Here is a 17,873-nt window from a genome sequence, read left to right as displayed (position 1 = left end):
TGAATTGAGACCATTAGATCCTGAGATCGAAAGGACTTTGCGCGAGTTGAGACGATCATCTAGAGTATTGCCGACAGAGGAAGAGCTGAGTACTCTATCCAGTTACTACGAGAACGAGCTATTTGAGGAGGATCCACCTTCATCTCCTGTTTCTACTTCCTCAGCTGAGACCGTTACATCTCCAGATATGGCTGAAGAAGCAAGTATAGCCAGTCACTCCGAGCCAAAAGCTGAGAATCTTTATAAGGGATTTGCGTTGCCAGCCGGGACAGAAAGGAAATTCGAGCCAAAACCGTCTTATATTAACTTGGTTGAGAGAAACCAATTTGGGGGAGCTGCAAATGAAGATGCAGCTAAACATATGGAGACATTCATTGACTAATTCTGTTCCATACCCCCGCCAACAGGTGTGACCCAGGACCAGGTGAAGGAGACGATGTTCATATTCTCGCTTCGTGATGCTGCAAGGGAATGGTACCGAGATTTGGATCGAGCTGCTAACGGGATTACTGATTGGAATTCGCTGGCCCTAGCATTTTACAAGAAATATTTCTCTGCCTCGAAGACCAATGCGGTTAGAGCTCAGATCACGAGTTTTAAACAGGGTCCTGATGAATATTTTCATGAGGCATGGGTCCGTTTCAAGAGACTAGTACGAACTATTCCACACCATGGGTTTTAGAAATGGTTTCTGTGCAACCAATTCTACAATGGTCTTTATGACGATCAAAGAGCTATCCTAAATGTTGCAGTTAATGGGAGATTTCAAGAAAATAGCGGTGAGACAAAGGGGTGGAAAATCATTGATGACATTGCCATCCATAAAGCTGAGCATGGAAATTCTAGAGGAGATCATAGAAGATCGGCCGAATCTCCTGCTGTAGCTGCAATAGAAGCCCTTACTGCAAGATTTGACAAGATAGATTTTGGGGGATCTCAAAAGGGAGGTATATATAAAGTTAATGTAGTTTCAGACGGTCCCTTTACATGCAAAAGATGCGGTGCAGAGGGACATGTTTCAGAATTTTGTACCAGTTCGAATGAAATATGTGCTGCCTTTCAACATTATAGGCAAACTGGCACTTATCCCGATCCCTCTAATGTCCACCCCAATTTGAGATGAACTAACCAGAATGTCCTTAATCCGGGTCCACCACCGCAGCAGCAGCATAGTTATGTGCCCCCTCATAAGCAACAGCAATTTCAAAAGCCTCCATATGTGCCTCAGCAGCAGCAATTTCAAAGTTCTGACATTTCTGAGTTGAAAAACATGGTTCAAAATCTGTCGGGTTTGCTGCAAAAGGAGTCTCAAGCTAGAGAGACTTCTACAAAAATGTTGGAGAGTCAAATGGCCCAACTGGCAAGCAAAAGTGCAACTCGAGCTCCGGGGCAATTACCGTCACAGCCGGATCAAAAAGAGACCCTAAATGCTATCACTTTGAGGAGTGGGTCTACCCTTGATGGCCCCGCTATGGTCGAAGATGTCACTGAAAAAGATGAGGCGGAACCGAGCAAGAAAAAGGCCGTAGTGAACAATAGCAAGAAAAAGACGATCAACAGGTATGTCAGTCGATCGACTGACATACCCGGTCGATCGACCAGTCCGCGAAATAATACAGCTTCTGTTTCTGAGGAGGTCAGTCGATCGACTGACCAACATGGTCGATCGACTGAGGATGCTGCTGATCGTGAACCTTTTCGTCCTCCAATGCCAGATAACTTGAGGGACCACTTGTTTCGGGGTACGATGACTCCGAAATTATTAAGGCAAGATCCAAATGTTGATGGGTCTATCCCGGTTCCAAAATACGACCCAATGACGATTAATGGTTCATTCTTGAGACGATTTGAAGAGGGTTCGAGCTACAACAAGGACAAGGTAGTGGATTTTCAGCCTAAGTCCACTGATGCCGGTATGAGAGATCTAGAGGAGAGGGCTAAGTTGCTTCTTACAGCCCCTTAGCCAGAGAGATTGGTGCTGACAAAGGAACAGGTATCGTTTAACAAGTTTGAGAATGTTATTCGTAGTTTAAATGTGCAAGTTCCTTTCTTAGAATTAGTTAATCAAGTGTCTGCTTACACGAAATTTATGAAGCAGCTTTTGTCTAAAAAGAAGTCACTTGACACTGTGCAATCTGTCGCACTAACTGAGGAGTCATGTTCTTATTAGACTCATACTGCACCTCATAAGCTAGCAGACCCAGGTAGTTTTTCAGTCCCATGTAATATTGGTACCTTTTCTATTGAGAAGGCATTATGTGATTTAGGAGCCAGTATTAGCGTTATGCCTTTGAGTCTTGCTAAGAAATTGAAATTGACTAGGTTTGCAGTTACTAACATGACGAGTACTGGATGGCGATCGTTGCGGTCCGCCTATAGGAGTCTTAGAGGATATTCCTGTGCAAATAGGAAAGTTCTTTTTCCCAGTTGACTTCGTTGTACTAGATATACCCGAGGATGCTCACATTCCTATCATTTTGGGTAGACCATTTCTGCACACTGCTGGTGCAGTTATAGATGTTGGCTCAGGGACATTGACCTTTAAATTAGGGAAACAGTCCATTGTTTTTGCCCAGACAGCTAAGAAGAAAGATCATATGTGGCCAGTCACTTGTAATACGATCTCTGAGAAGAAATCTTATTTTGTGCTTTCTGATATGCCTGCCCCCATGCCTACTCCTGTTGTGACACCTCCGCCCCAGATTGGGAGCAAATTGGAGGAAGATTTTTCTGTTTTAGATATTGCAGGAAATGGTTTGGGGAAGTTAGAGCCGTTCGTTGCTCCAGCTGTGAAGGAGCCAATCGTTCAAAGAGGCGGTCTAGGATGTCTTAGCTATGGCACTGATGAGGAGCCTGATGGGGAGCCAGTCAAGGTGACGGAGTCCGATTTGGATGTTGATGAGCCAGACGAGGTCATTGATTGGGAAGATGTTCGAGATGCTGATCCGTTGAGTTCTGCGGATATTGGAATTGATAGAAGTGCAGCTGAGAAGATGAGCATTGTAGAGGCTACTTCTTGTAGTCAGAAGCCGAGCAAGTGGGCCATCCCGTGGCCATTCTTGATCAACTATTAGTTGATTAAGACTTTTTAAAAAAAATTTATTGCTTTTGTTAGACCTTTTTATTGTTTTGGTTTGCGCGAGACTTCGCTTTAATAAGTTTGCTTAGGATTTTAAAGACTTTAGACTGTTACTTTGGGTTTTGCGCAATTTTGGGCGCGTTATTATGTGTATTTGCAGGTTTATAGTATTGGAAATCTATATCTCATTGCTTAAAATATTCATATATGTTCTAATTAATTTAGTCATAAAATTAATTACAAATCTTATGCATGCAAACTAAAAGGATAAGTGAAGAAATCGTTGTCCTTACTACATGATTTCGGTTTTATGGGCACCAACAAGATCTCCTTCTTGTTAGTTCTTGAGCTTTCCATATATAAGGATGATCCTCCAAAAATCCCAAAGTAGAGATTCTCCTCTTGATTGCACCCAAGACTATCCCTTATCCCCACTAAATAATATTAGCTAGATATTAGTTTAGTAGTTTATCTTAAAATTGATTACTAACACTCATATATTACATTAATAATTTAGTAATCTTTTAGAACAATTTGAAATCAAAAACTCATCTTTTTGATGAAGAAGAGGATGAATATATGAGATAGAGATAGCTTTGCATGTGAATGAATGATGATAAGAGGAAAAACTCTCAAAAATCATGATCGATAAGAGGGTGGACGGTTTGGGTTGTAGTATAGGGCATCTTACTTTTTCTTTTTGTCTTCACAAGAAAAATAGTTGTGTAAGATGTGTAAGACTAGTTGTAGGTAGGCATCATTATGTCATTTTATCAAATAAAATAAAACAACCATAACCCACTAACTCACCCTCCATTTTCGATCCATTTACATAAAATGGACTACCATTTTATTTTGTCAATTTGTCATTTGTCACACAATATGTCACATGTAGTATGATACATGTTATTAATTAATTTAATGCATATTTATCACATAAATATCATTTCATGAATTAATTAAAATTACATACAATAAATTGACTAGTGATACTTGATCACATAAATAAAATGGGTCATATAATTATAATTCACAACATCTTGTAATTATAATTAATCATTCATTCTTATCTCTATTGTTTCTCAAACAATAAATAATTTTAGTAACAATGCATTTTATTACTAAAATAAATCTTATTTAATCCCATTATAATAAGATAATATTATTCTCTCTCACAATTGAATTGTTCAATTTTAAGGAATTGATCAACTTGGATCGTCATACAATTAATCAACTTTATAGATAAGGGCATCATCCTTTAGGTGTGACCTTAAGGGATCAATCGACCACCTTTGTCCCCACGACGATAACGTCAAACTCTAGCAAGCCAATCGTTACCGATTAATGTTGATCAGTTGACTATATAATTGAATCATCCCTTACGTATTCTTTATATGAGATTTAATAATGATATTTAAATCATGTGATCTCACTATTGTTGAGGACACATTTCCCAACAATCTCCCACTTGTCCTCGACAAGTGTGCGTCACCAATTCTCTTGTCCTATTACTATCTCCCACTCAATGCAAGGTGTCTTTCGGGTCGTACTTGCAAGTGATCATATCGAGAGTGGTTTCCTCGATCTGGAGAATAACTGATTGACCGGAATTTATCTACCATAGATACCTTCCGAGCGTGGCCACGCATTTCCAGTTCATTGCTCCTCGAGTGGCCCTGAGATATTGTTTTAACCCTGACAAGGGGTGGACAATTCCTATTGCACTTATTCCTTTCGACTAGCCACAGCCATCATAACCCAAAATGTGCCCATTTGACCCCATTTACGAAGGTCGTAGTAACATAAATCAAAGCTAATCTGAAACTGTGCCATCTTAGGCGAACAGTGTTTAGTCAAAAGAATCGACTCATTAGAATACTATAGTAGCTCTCGCCACGACCAGGCTATATAAATTTGCCAGAACTCTATAAGCGGTCACTGCCCGACAACGTGTTCCTAACAGTCTGCTTATGTGATCGACTAGTCATCTCACATGACTCTATGGCACTTGAACTTGCCATCAATCGCATCACACTCTAGTCACTTCGAGAAGTCACCTCATATAAGTGATTATGGGCGAATACCATGTTAATCCGGGTTCACTTTAACGGGGTTCAATATTGTCTCTACAACCCGTTTGGATGTAACAAAGTATAAATGAGTTTTCAAAGTAAAAACTCGAACGACAAATGCGATTATCACATATGAATAGTCAATGCCTGATTACTATTTCATGTTCTATAATCTAATTTGATCTTGTATGTAGTTGTTCATTTCAATTCAATTGAAATGACATGACTCATCATGTTTAGCCTATGAAAAGGCTTTGGTTAGTAGGTTTTATCAACTTCTTGTACCTTACTCAACCTTACTACATACTCGTTTTCCTTTGTAATGTATGCATTTGCATCACTAAACTTTATGAGTACGTGTCGAGATCCAATCAAGACATAGGTCCTCTAGCCTAAGAATAGCTCCCACTGTTTTCACAGTGTGCGGGACTCATCCTCTTGCACATCTCATGATTGCAAGTGTACTCAATTTCCGTTATAAATATCTCTCATTGTTCTTTATTGCCTAGAACAATTCTAGAAAATCTATTTCTTAAACAACATAGCCACAATGGTTTCTAAACCATCCTTATGTGTTTTGATTATGGTTTTGTCGGAAACCATGCGCAATCTCAATTGTCAATTGTCACTTGTGTAACACCCTTACACAAAATTGCATCATAAACACTTTGCTTTACTTCCTTAATGCTTCTGCAAGCACTTAAGGGTAATCTTTATGGGTTACTTGGTAACTTATTACTTAAATTCGATTTTAAAACAATTCATCATACTCAAAGCATATGAAGTGTTATACATCATTACTTATTTAATTGATCCGGCAGCGGAAGCAAATGGAATCAACCAAATATGTTCAATTCGATTGAACTAATCATGAATCTTATCAACATAAGACTTCTTATTTGATGCTAATATCATGTAGATTTATCTTCATAAATCCGGATATTAAAGATGTATTATAATACTCCAAAAGTCTTAAATCATTCTCAATGATCAATATGTTATCCATATATAAGACTAATTAAAATTTCCGTAACTCCCACTAAACTCCATGTATAAACACAACTTCTCGACTTATCGAGAAAAGTTTTATAACATGATCAAAACATTGATTCCAACTCATTGATGTCCTACTTAAGATTTTCTCTTAAGTTTCACATTATCTTAGGATTGCAAGAATCTACAAAACTCATGACATGTATTGAATACATTCCTTCTTTTGAAGAAGTGGGTTTTAGATTTACTTGTTGTATGTATATCCTCATAATGAAACATAATCCCTAAGAAGATCTAAATAGACTTAAGCATTTCAACTAGTGCAAAACACTTTGCCACCAACCAAGCTTTGAAATCTCTCTTTATTGGTGCAAAACCCTTTGTCACTAATCAAGCCTTTTATTTCGGATTTTCATGGCTCTAAGCCTTGTAGTGAGTTGTGACTTAAACACTCTCATGTAAGTCATATGTTCATTACTTTCCAGAAGTAATCAACTTGAATCAAACAATTTCTTTGTAAGTTGTAAGCTCTTTACTTTCTTAAAAGTAGCATGAATTCATCATCTTCAACAAGTGACGAATTTAACCTCCTAGGTTTTAAAGAAACAACATCTTACACAAAACGTCTCATGTAGTCAAGAAAGACCAGTTTCTTGCGACATAACATTCTCAGTGGCATTCTTTGTGGCTCTTGAATAATTTCTCCCACTCTGTCTTCTAGAAATAAACTTGTATTTTAGAAAGACAGCTTCACGAGCCATAAACCCGTCGTACTCGTGATAATTGAAAGGGAAAAATGAGTATTTGTTTCTTGTGAAAACTTACAAATATGGTACTCTACCATTTCATATCTCATATGATTCGTTTTAGATTTAGTGGAAAAATAATCTAGACAAAATGATAAAATCCCCAAAAGGATCAAGTAACTCAAAGTAACTTGATTGAAGTTCAAACCATATCGAATAGCGTTTGATTTCTTATCCAACCACATATTATCTCATAATGTGTGTTAAGAGAGATTAACTTGTGATACTATATCACATTTCCTTTGGCTTATATCAAAGTTTTCACTTTGATAATCCCATCACGACTAAATCGTGATTCCTTGAACTCTTTGAACTTCTTCAAAGATTTCTCTATTTACCTTATTAAGTGAACACATTAGCATCAACTTAAATCGTTGGTAAAAGAAAATGATCAACCTATTTTGGATCAATGATTTATAACCTCGATCTCCTTTTCAACCAAAAGGCACGAGACATCTTGCTTTGAATACAAGATATGCATATACCATAAGATTAACAATCTATTGGTTTCAAGAGTACTTGATAACTCTTTGCGTTCATCATTCCAGAATTTAAGGTTTAATCTTGGGTCACCAATTTGAGTCTTGCATCATCTACATGATATGTCATCCTAGTTTGGATTAGAATATAATCACCTTGATAATGGGCTAGCCATACATCAAATCGTGGTGTATAGGGCCACAAAAGTGAAACCTCTTTTGTATCTTAACAAGTATATATTCTTATTTAGAGTTTATGTACTTAATAGTCATAATTAAGTACAACTATAAACCCAAAACTAGATTGATTACACAATGACTCTATCTCTCAATATTATTGTTGCTAGTCGTCATATTCTAATCATCCTTTGTATCAAGTACAATGATGAAAATCACCACTGGTTTCTAATATTGACGAAGTAGTACTAGCAAAATTTATGTCAATCAAATAAACATTTAAAGAAGAAGATCCCATTAGATGTCCCACAACTAACTTGTTGATTCTTCAATAATTTGGGGTAGTTTCCTTTCTAGTGTCCAACATTTAAGACAATGGAAACTTTATTGGTCGGGATTGATAGGTTTAGTATCGTCATTCTCAATAACTTTACTTTTACATTACCTTGTATCAATTCCATTTACTTCTTGAACCTCGTCCTTTTCTTAACGGTTTAAGAGAATGCTCCCACTCATTTCAAAGAGTCTTTACTTAGAGAAGCAAAGTTGAATCTTATGAAGATTACTCTTCAATTCAATCGTTTTAGTCTTAAAACTTTCATTGAAGTGGTTGCATTATTTTGGTCAATTACGAATTCTGACAAATCTAATTACCAAAACAATTTATCGCTTCAAGGTACTTAATTCAATTAAGTATATGAAAAACAATCCATTGTAAGTATATGTGTTAGTCAAGAATAAAAAACCTGTGTGATAATGAATAATATTAATCTACACTCTTTACAACAGATCCTTAGCAATAGTTCATTTGAGGTTTTAGAAGCAAATTCATATTTGTCTTTAGTTACGATGTTTTAATGGAGATTTGAATCAAAAATCGAAATGATATCGTATATAAATTGAGGTAAAGAAATAGAACAATATGATAACGGAATAGTGGAAAACTTAACATTTATCGTTTTATTAATACTTGTAAATAACAAGTAAAGCATTTACATAGTGACCTCTACCCAACTATGATAAATGATTCCAAGATCCAAATTCATATTAACTTGGGCACGGTAGGGCCGATTCATCCCTTATCAATATAACTCGGTGGATTAATGCTTTAATCGATTCCGGAACACATGCGACTACGGTCACGAATACTTCCGTTGAGCTCAATCCAAATTTCGAATAAATGTGTCCATGAATCCAAATCCACATCAACTTGGGCACGGTAGGGCCGATTCATTCCTTATCAACATGAATTCGGTGGATAGACTTTTATCACCCACTTCCCCTACGTAACAAGGTTTGTACCCCGGTAAGGCCGAGTGCACTCCCTCGCGAAATAGGTTTTCATGGTTTCTACTTTTTGGTAAGGCTAAGTCTCAATTGTTTATTTTAGCGAGAGGTCATGTCAATTTATTATCTATCACGTTTTAAGTGAACTAAAGCGGTGAACTACAATAATTGTAATTGACACGGTCGATAAACTCGATAAAAAGATGATAATGCATGTTTTAGTTATGGCGATTTAGCGATGCATGCGCCATATAAATAAAATGCAAAGCATAAAATAAATCCTAGTATGGCCTTCCTAAAATAGAAAATCTAATTAACTATTACATATTCGGAAACCAACTCCATTGGTCCCTTGAACTTTGGTTATGGCACGCATCTCGAGGTAACACCGTCTTTATGTATCGCCTTCTTGAGTGACACCGTCTTCATGGAACTCCGGAATAAATGAATTACATAACAAATTACATAATTTCCTATTATACATTTGTAATTTAAATAAAATAAATCTATTAAATTGCAAAACGGTGATACGAGATCACAATAAATTACAACCGAATCGATATTCCCATACATTTCGGGTAATACCAATTTAAAAACTAAGGCCATACTAAGTAAAAATTACATAATTCAAAATTACATAAAATAAAATTATGACAATCATAACTAAAATGCAGCATTATAATATGTATGAACATGCCCAATTTTATGCTAAATCGCCTTTAAGGAGCCAATATCGTATATTAAACGGTTTTTACGGATTTGCGTGATTCAACCTTTTAAAATCACAATAAAATACATAAATTCATATTTATGCACAAGTTAATTACCCTAACCAACTTAGGACTCAAACTTAGTCTCCACTAACCATTTGACTATAATTAACTTATATTTCTTAAAATTGTTCATTAATGGACTCAAAATAACAATAAAATGCCATAAACTTCAAATAAATCACAAAAATTTCAAATAAATTCAAAATTTGAAATTTAAAACTCATGAACATTCTGGAAAAATACCATGACACTCATAATGTTCAAAAACTTAGGTTAAAAAATTTTGAAATTTATCGGGCAAAACAATGTTGCGGTTTATCGGATTTATCAATAATAATCATAAAAACATGAGAGAAATATTCATCAACTTTTCAATTTTAGATCTGAAAAACATAATAAAATGCAATATGTGACGTTTTTCCTTAGTCATGGAGTATGTTTTAGCAATTACTCACTAATTAAGTCACTATTTATGCTATTTTTCATCAAAAATCCATAAATCATGCATGAAGACTTCATTATAGCCTATTATTTTTCAAACATCTTGTACAATTGCATGTGACAACATACTAAATTTCTATGACCAGATTCGAAATATTTCTCATATTAACCTATTTTTCATCTAAATCCGATTTTTATCATGAAAAATCCATATTTTGAGCATAAAAACTCTAAAAATTCTAAAAATTTCCGGTAATTTAAAAATAATATATGTGAAAACATATCCAAAAACCACTAGAAAATTCGAAGTTTAGCTAATTTTCGTCCAAAATTGACATTTTTATCATAAAAATCACATTTTAATGCCAATATTAAATAAAATGAACAATAAAAATCCATAAATTAACCAAAATATCCTAAATACATTTTAGGATCAGAAACTTTAACATGCATAAATTATTTTCGTGATATATCATAATAACACAAATTTATAAGTTTTATATGTTAATCGTATAACTCGGAAAAACAATAACCGATTTGCATGCAAACAACCAAGGCTCTTGATACCGCTTGTTGGAAATCTATATCTCATTGCTTAACATATTCATATATGTTCTAATTAATTTAGTCATAAAATTAATTACAAATCTTATGCATGCAAACTAAAAAGATAAGTGAAGAAATCGTTGTCCTTACTACATGATTTCGGTTTTATGGGCACCAACAATATCTCCTTCTTGTTAGTTCTTGAGCTTTCCATATATAAAGATGATCCTCCAAAAATCCCAAAGTAGAGATTCTCCTCTTGATTGCACCCAAGACTATCCCTTATCCCCACTAAATAATATTAGCTAGATATTAGTTTAGTAGTTTACCTTAAAATTGATTACTAACACTCATATATTATATTAATAATTTAGTAATCTTTTAGAACAATTTGAAATCAAAAACTCATCTTTTTGATGAAGAAGAGGATGAATATATGAGAGAGAGAGAGAGAGAGAGAGAGAGAGAGCTTTGCATGTGAATGAATGATGATAAGAGGAAAAACTCTCAAAAATCATGATCGATAAGAGGGTGGACGGTTTGGGTATAGTATAGGCCATCTTACTTTTTCTTTTTGTCTTCACAAGAAAAATAGATGTGTAAGACTAGTTGTAGGTAGGCATCATTATGTCATTTTATCAAATAAAATAAAACAACCATAACCCACTAACTCACCCTCCATTTTCGGTCCATTTACATAAAATGGACTACCATTTTATTTTGTCATTTTGTCATTTGTCACACAATATGTCACATGTAGTATGATACATGTTATCAATTAATTTAATGCATATTTATCACATAAATATCATTTCATGAATTAATTAAAATTACATACAATAAATTGACTAGTGATACTTGATCACATAAATAAAATGGGTCATATAATTATAATTCACAACATCTTGTAATTATAATTAATCATTCATTCTTATCTCTATTGTTTCTCAAACAATAAATAATTTTAGTAACAATGCATTTTATTACTAAAATAAATCTTATTTAATCCCATTATAATAAGATAATATTATTCTCTCTCACAATTGAATTGTTCAATTTTAAGGAATTGATCAACTTGGATCGTCATACAATTAATCAACTTTATAGATAAGGGCATCATCCTTTAGGTGTGACCTTAAGGGATCAACTGACCACCACCGTCCCACGACAGTAACGTCAAACTCTAGCAAGCCAATCGTTACCGATTAATGTTGATCAGTTGACTATATAATTGAATCATCCCTTACGTATTCTTTATATGAGACTTAATAATGATATTTAAATCATGTTATCGCACTATTGTTGAGGACACATTTCCCAACATATAGACCACATTAGCTCAATTTATTGAGCTAAATCGAAGAAATCAGAACTTACAGCAGGTTTCTCAGTCGATCGACTGGCCTGAGTGGTCGATCGACTGACTGCTACAGCTATAGGAGCTTCTGTTCATGTCATCCTGGTCGATCGACTGGATGCTATGGTCGATCGACCATGTTCGCTGTTATACCTGTTTTCGATCATTCCCCTGCTGTGTTTGGTCGATTTGCGGAGTTGAGGGAGTCTTTTCTCCACTTTATTCTCCGATTTATTTCTGTTTTCTTCCATTTTCTTATTTTGCACATAATTTGGCGTTTCGTAAATTGCTTTCTCGGAATTACGCGTGGTACTTTTGTTTCTTTTCAGGTACCTATGGTAGCACTGCTGGCTACTGAAACCTCCTAGCTCACGCTGGTTTGGGGAGGTTTCCTTTTGTTGCGCTTAAAGTCTTGTGAGCTCCCGAGTTCCTCTTCATGTCTTATTTAGTTAATTTATCGCAAATTCCCGTTTCCCTTTTATTTCATTACATGATTTTGCACAATGGGGACATTGTGTGATTTGGTTTGGGGAAGGGTTTTACGTTGCATTCACATGTTTTATTGCATTTCTGTTTCACGTTTATTGCATTTCAGTTTGCATTTGTTATTTCATTTCCAATACAATCCTATACAAAATTCAAAAAAAAAATAGAAAAATTTCAAAAAAAATTCAAAAAATTGCACGTTTACTTTAGCATATAGGTCGAGTCGGAACGGTAGTATTTCAATGATGACATTGCGTTTGCATCTGTTTATGCCTAAGCCGTGCTAAATTGACATGTTATTAGTAGAATCATATGTATAGTCTACGAGTTTTCGTTAATTTATTCGCTGAATCTTGAGACTTGACTTGGATTTATGGCAAACTACATCATTTTGTGAGGTTTAGAGCCGTATAACTGGTGTCATTCATGACCAGTTTATCTAGGAATGTGAGTAGTTACTCCTTGTGAGACATGTTACATCAATATGCATAAATATGAACTTAATCTACTTAATACCTGTATGCATTCGGGTTCGTGGTTAGTTGACACATGTGGAAGAGGTCGCCCCCTTATTCATTTTGCCCATAAGTTCCACACTGCCAAAAATAGCCTTTTTGTCCCGTTACTACATCCTACATTTAGCCTGCCCTTGTCAAGCTAGTAGTTTATGTTCTCGGGATTGTTATTTCGTTTTTGGTGGCTAATGCTCATTTTGAGATGATGTGGGAAGATGAAAAGGTCAAGAAAAGAAAAAAAAGGAAAAAGAGTTCGAAAAAAAAGAGGTCAGTCAATCGACCGAACCAAGTGGTCGATCGACTGAGTACTGCAGCAGGAAAAAAAAAAGAAAGAAAATTTGAAAAATCACATGTTTCAATTGTTATGAGTTAGTGATTTTGTACTCCCATGTATTAATTCTAATTGTTGAGGAGTTTACTTGTTGTTGGGTTGTGAGTTTAGTGCTTACTATTAGCACCGTTTTGATTGAAATCTTGAGCAAGAAGTTGGATGTTGTTATAATTTGGTTCCCTCAGTTACTAGCTTGGCTTTTAACTCTGTTTTTATCCAAATTTATTTTAGCCCCTTCGTGCCCATTGCCTCACATATCCATATTTACCTCGGCATGTGTCATGGTCATTTGTTTGGTTGGAATGCATATGTACGGTTGTAGAGATTATTTTCATATTAGATTGCAGGCATGTTCTTATAGGTCGTAGTTAGGTGAGTGTCACTACAAAATGAATTCTTTCTATCTTTTACATATATTCACTTGTGCTTATGTGTGATATGAGCGGCCCGTGAGAGTCCATGATGATAAGTCTCTATAGTTGACAGTTCAGCAGCTTTTAACGACTTCATAACTCGTTTGCATGATTCATATTGTTAATTGATTGTTGATTTCTAGCATTAAACTGGTTTAAGCTTTATAGTTGCATTTCGCTTTGAGATTGAAATCGTTCCATTAGGTTTTAGGATCGAGTCTAGTTCTTGTTTGGGGACAAGCAAGGGTTTGGTTTGGGGAAGTTTGATGCGTGTCCTAAATATGATGTTTTACACCCTATTTTACACGCATTTCAGAGCTCATTTGTGTAGTTTAAGCTACTATTTTCCCTATTTCCGTCTACTTTTGTGTTTTTGTATAATATTGCAGAAATGTGAAGAATTCAGCGGAAATCAAGCCGAATCCATCCCCGAGTACTTGGCATATTAGTTGACATGAAGTATTTACTTGGGAAGCGAACTTGGTGCGCGTATCGAGGCCCGAAAGATGAATTCACGAAGTTTTTGGAGCCAAGTACCTGTTGAAGTGGTCGATAGACTGGTGCTTTCAGTCGATCGACCAGAGCACGACTTACAGAAGCTACTGTTTATCGCAGTTCAGTCGATCGACTGGTCCTATTGGTCGATCGACCAAACCGTTAATCTGACGCAAGTTAAAAGGACGAGAATTAGAAAGCCCAATGTAATTAGGTTTTAGGAAATAAGAATCACGTTATATTCCTATATAACGTAACCCTATCATCAAGTCTTTATCATCAGTTTTTAGGGAAAGAATTAGGGTTCTTTATCAAGTTTAGCATTTATTTTAATTCAATACAAATTAGTTTTGCTCTTCTTTAATAAAAATTCGTGCTTTGGGATTCTTCTTCCTATTTTCATTCGGTAATTTACGCTCTCTAATTTCAGTTTAACTTTATTCGTTCATAGTTTAGAATTGCTAGTTAGATTTACCATAGCCAAATTATCGTTTTATGTCAATTGTTTATTTAGTTAATTTAAGTATGAATTCGTTTGCTTTACTAGTTAATTTTATTATTGTTTTTATCGTAATCATGAGTAGCTAAACCCATCATGCTAAGATGTAGGTGAACTGTAGTGTAGGCGGCGTAAATTGGTAAACCTGAGTCGCGCCATGGTCGATCGACTGGCCTACCTGGTCGATCGACCGGCTCCCGTGAGATTTACTTCGTTTTAATTAATTTAATTGCTATTTTTGACGAATCGAGTGCACGCGACTAGTTGAATGCTTAGGAATTGACCGACCCGGCAAGATCGAGAGATAGGGGAGGGAAATAGACTGCTTAATTAAGACGACTAAATTAATAAGATCGAGAGATAAATTAATTTAGACTTTTAAATCACTTTTCAGGACGAGAGTCAGCATTAGTAATATTAGGGACCCGTGGCTAGATCGAAAGAGGCTACCTGTTAAGAATGGACCGAGAGGACTTCTTATTTTCCTGTCTCACGTGGTTATCTCAGACTTACCTAGGATACAGCCGCCGAAATTACAGTGAACCGACCATCTTAGCATCCTTTTAAAATTTGATTTCATCCAGTTTCTTTAAATCACTCATTTATTTACTTTAGTTACAGAATAATTCAAAACAAAACCCCCATACATTTGTTGCTTTAGACTAAAATCAGACAGCTATTAATTGCATCGCCTCTCTGTGGTTCGACCCTGACTGCCGCTATCTATAGTAGTAGTTTGGAAATTATAAATTTATCTTGGGTACTCTACGACGGTATCACTCATATTTTAGTTTGGATGGAGTAAGTTTATTAATAAATCTAGTCATTTGGTTTTACGAATAACGAAGTTTATTTAAGCCATAAATGAAATTAACATTCGTTCCACGTGACGTAATGTAGGTACCTGTATAACCACATCACTAATGAAAACAACAGGTATAGACCTACCAGCTACGGATTCTTGTGTCCTTACATGTTCTCTTTGAAGGCGGCTCTTACTACATAGCAAGAGCAGATCCAGTATGTCGCTCGTCGGTTGTTAAAGACCAAAAAACTCTGGCTTCCCCCTTACAATGAGAATATGTATGTATAGTACGTTATTATTATGAGCCACGATTCCATTAATTTATTAACACGATTTCATGTATACGAACTAACAGCTCAATTTTCGAAACGCCATAGGAAGCATTGGGTGCTAGTGACAATCAACGTGACATCAAAAACAGTCTACTGGATTGACTCTTACGGTGGTGAACCGTCTGACAAGTTTGTATCGATGATAACCGCGTAAGTTTAATTACAACCTTTAATAATGTCATTTGTTATTGTATGACCTTTGAATTCTAATATCATTTAAATGTCACCTCAATATTATTGACCCATATACGGAGTATATGCTAATTATAATTTCGTATATGAATTAGTGTTTTTGATGAAAAAGAAGCATGTCTCCACTAGAGCAATTTGACAGCAACACCCCTCCAAACGTTGTCGTGGTAAAAGTACGTGTCTTCTTAATAATTACTCGTAACACTTAATAATTTTTGTATATGCGACAGGGTGATCTAATTTAGCTTATTTGTGGTGTGTTTATATAACAGTCTCCTTTACAGCCAGACAGTAAACAATGCGCATTTTTTGTTTGTCGGCCCGTGTTGGAGATTGTCCGCGGTAAATATTACACCATTATTTCTAAGGTTAGTGTGTTTTAATAAATATTACAGCATTACATAACTTGCTTGGGTTTAATTCTGTATATTTCCGTTTATTCTATATATCTTGATTTCTAGCAGTTTCCACTAAAAATCGGTAACGCAGTGTCGAACAACACGAGGAAAGACATCAATGATGTTAGAGATCGGTGGGCCAAATATTTTCTTTCACTTCAGCAGCCTGATCCTTAGTTCGCTTATTATGTATGTATGTATATATAAGAATCAAAGGTATTAAGTTTTGATCGCCCCCGTCGTATTATTTTGATGCTGGGTTGAATTGATCATTCCGTGTATTATTTTGATGCTGGATTGAATGTTTGCAGTGCAGTGCATAGCTGCTGAAATGCTACTGGAAAAATAGCATATTCAGCAGCTGTTGGCACTTGCTAAAATCAGATTTCTTTTTTTAAAAAATATACAACAAAACGATAACGGGTCAAATCAAACCGTTGTTAATGTACACTGACAACGGTTTTTTTAAATACCAAACCGTTGACAATATTTCCCTCCAATGCTAATTAAAATTTGCCGCCAAAAAAAAAAGAAAATGAAACAGAACCGTTGTCATATGTTCTGAATTTACGACGGTTTTGTAGTACAAAAACTGTTGTCAGTTTTTTCCCTTTATTCGAGTATGATAAGGAAAGTAAACCGTTGTCAAATGAATGATGTAACAACGGTTGTGATCCGTTGTCAAATTTCCTCTCATATGTAGGAAGATAACGGATAAAAACCGTTGTTAAGTTTGAAAATTAACGGTTTTGTTACACTAGAACCGTTCTTAAAGTTTAACAACGATTTTCTTACTGTAAAACCGTTGTCAGCATAATAATTGACAACGGATATCAACCGTTGTATTGCGTATTTACTAAGGTTTTTTTCGACCGTTGTCCAAATTTTACAACGGTAGCTGAGTGGTTGTTTGACTTGCCAGAGAGTCAAGGGGGAGCATCTGAGGCCGCAAGGTAAGATTCAGTCACTTGAAGTACCTGAGTGGAAGTGGGATTCGATATCTATGGACTTTATTGCGGGGCTACCGAGGACTCAACAAGGTAATAACATGATTTGGGTGATTGTCGACCGTCTGACGAAGTCAACTCATTTTATTCCGATGAAAGATACTTGGAGTAAGATTCTGCTAGCTAATGGATACAGGAATAATATGGTACGACTACATGGGGTACAAAAGGATATTATGCCATATAGGGATGCGAGGTTTATCTCGCGGTTTCGGCAAGAGTTGCAGGAACTGATGGGAAGTACTTTAAAGATGAGCACAACATTTTATCCTGCGATAGATGGTTAAACTAAGAGGACCATCAAGACCCTAGAGTATATGTTGCGAGCTTGTGTAATGGAGTTTGGTGGAAGTTGGGAAGATCGACTGGATTTGATCGAGTTTTCAAATA

At 35.6% G+C, this 17,873-nt stretch overlaps 1 non-coding gene across 1 annotated transcript; it reads right to left on the bottom strand.

The window, feature by feature from the left end:
* Positions 1–571: 571 nt before the first annotated feature.
* Positions 572–678, bottom strand: LOC141621751 (small nucleolar RNA R71). The gene has a single exon (XR_012532645.1). It is a non-coding gene; the product is annotated as a small nucleolar RNA R71 (small nucleolar RNA).
* Between the last annotated feature and the right edge of the window lie 17,195 nt (positions 679–17,873).

This window comes from Silene latifolia, chromosome 1 (genome assembly GCF_048544455.1).
Source record: "Silene latifolia isolate original U9 population chromosome 1, ASM4854445v1, whole genome shotgun sequence".
Classification (NCBI taxonomy): domain Eukaryota; kingdom Viridiplantae; phylum Streptophyta; class Magnoliopsida; order Caryophyllales; family Caryophyllaceae; genus Silene; species Silene latifolia.
The sequence above is the reverse complement of the archived record's forward strand: the minus strand, read 5'-3'. Positions and strand labels throughout refer to the sequence as shown.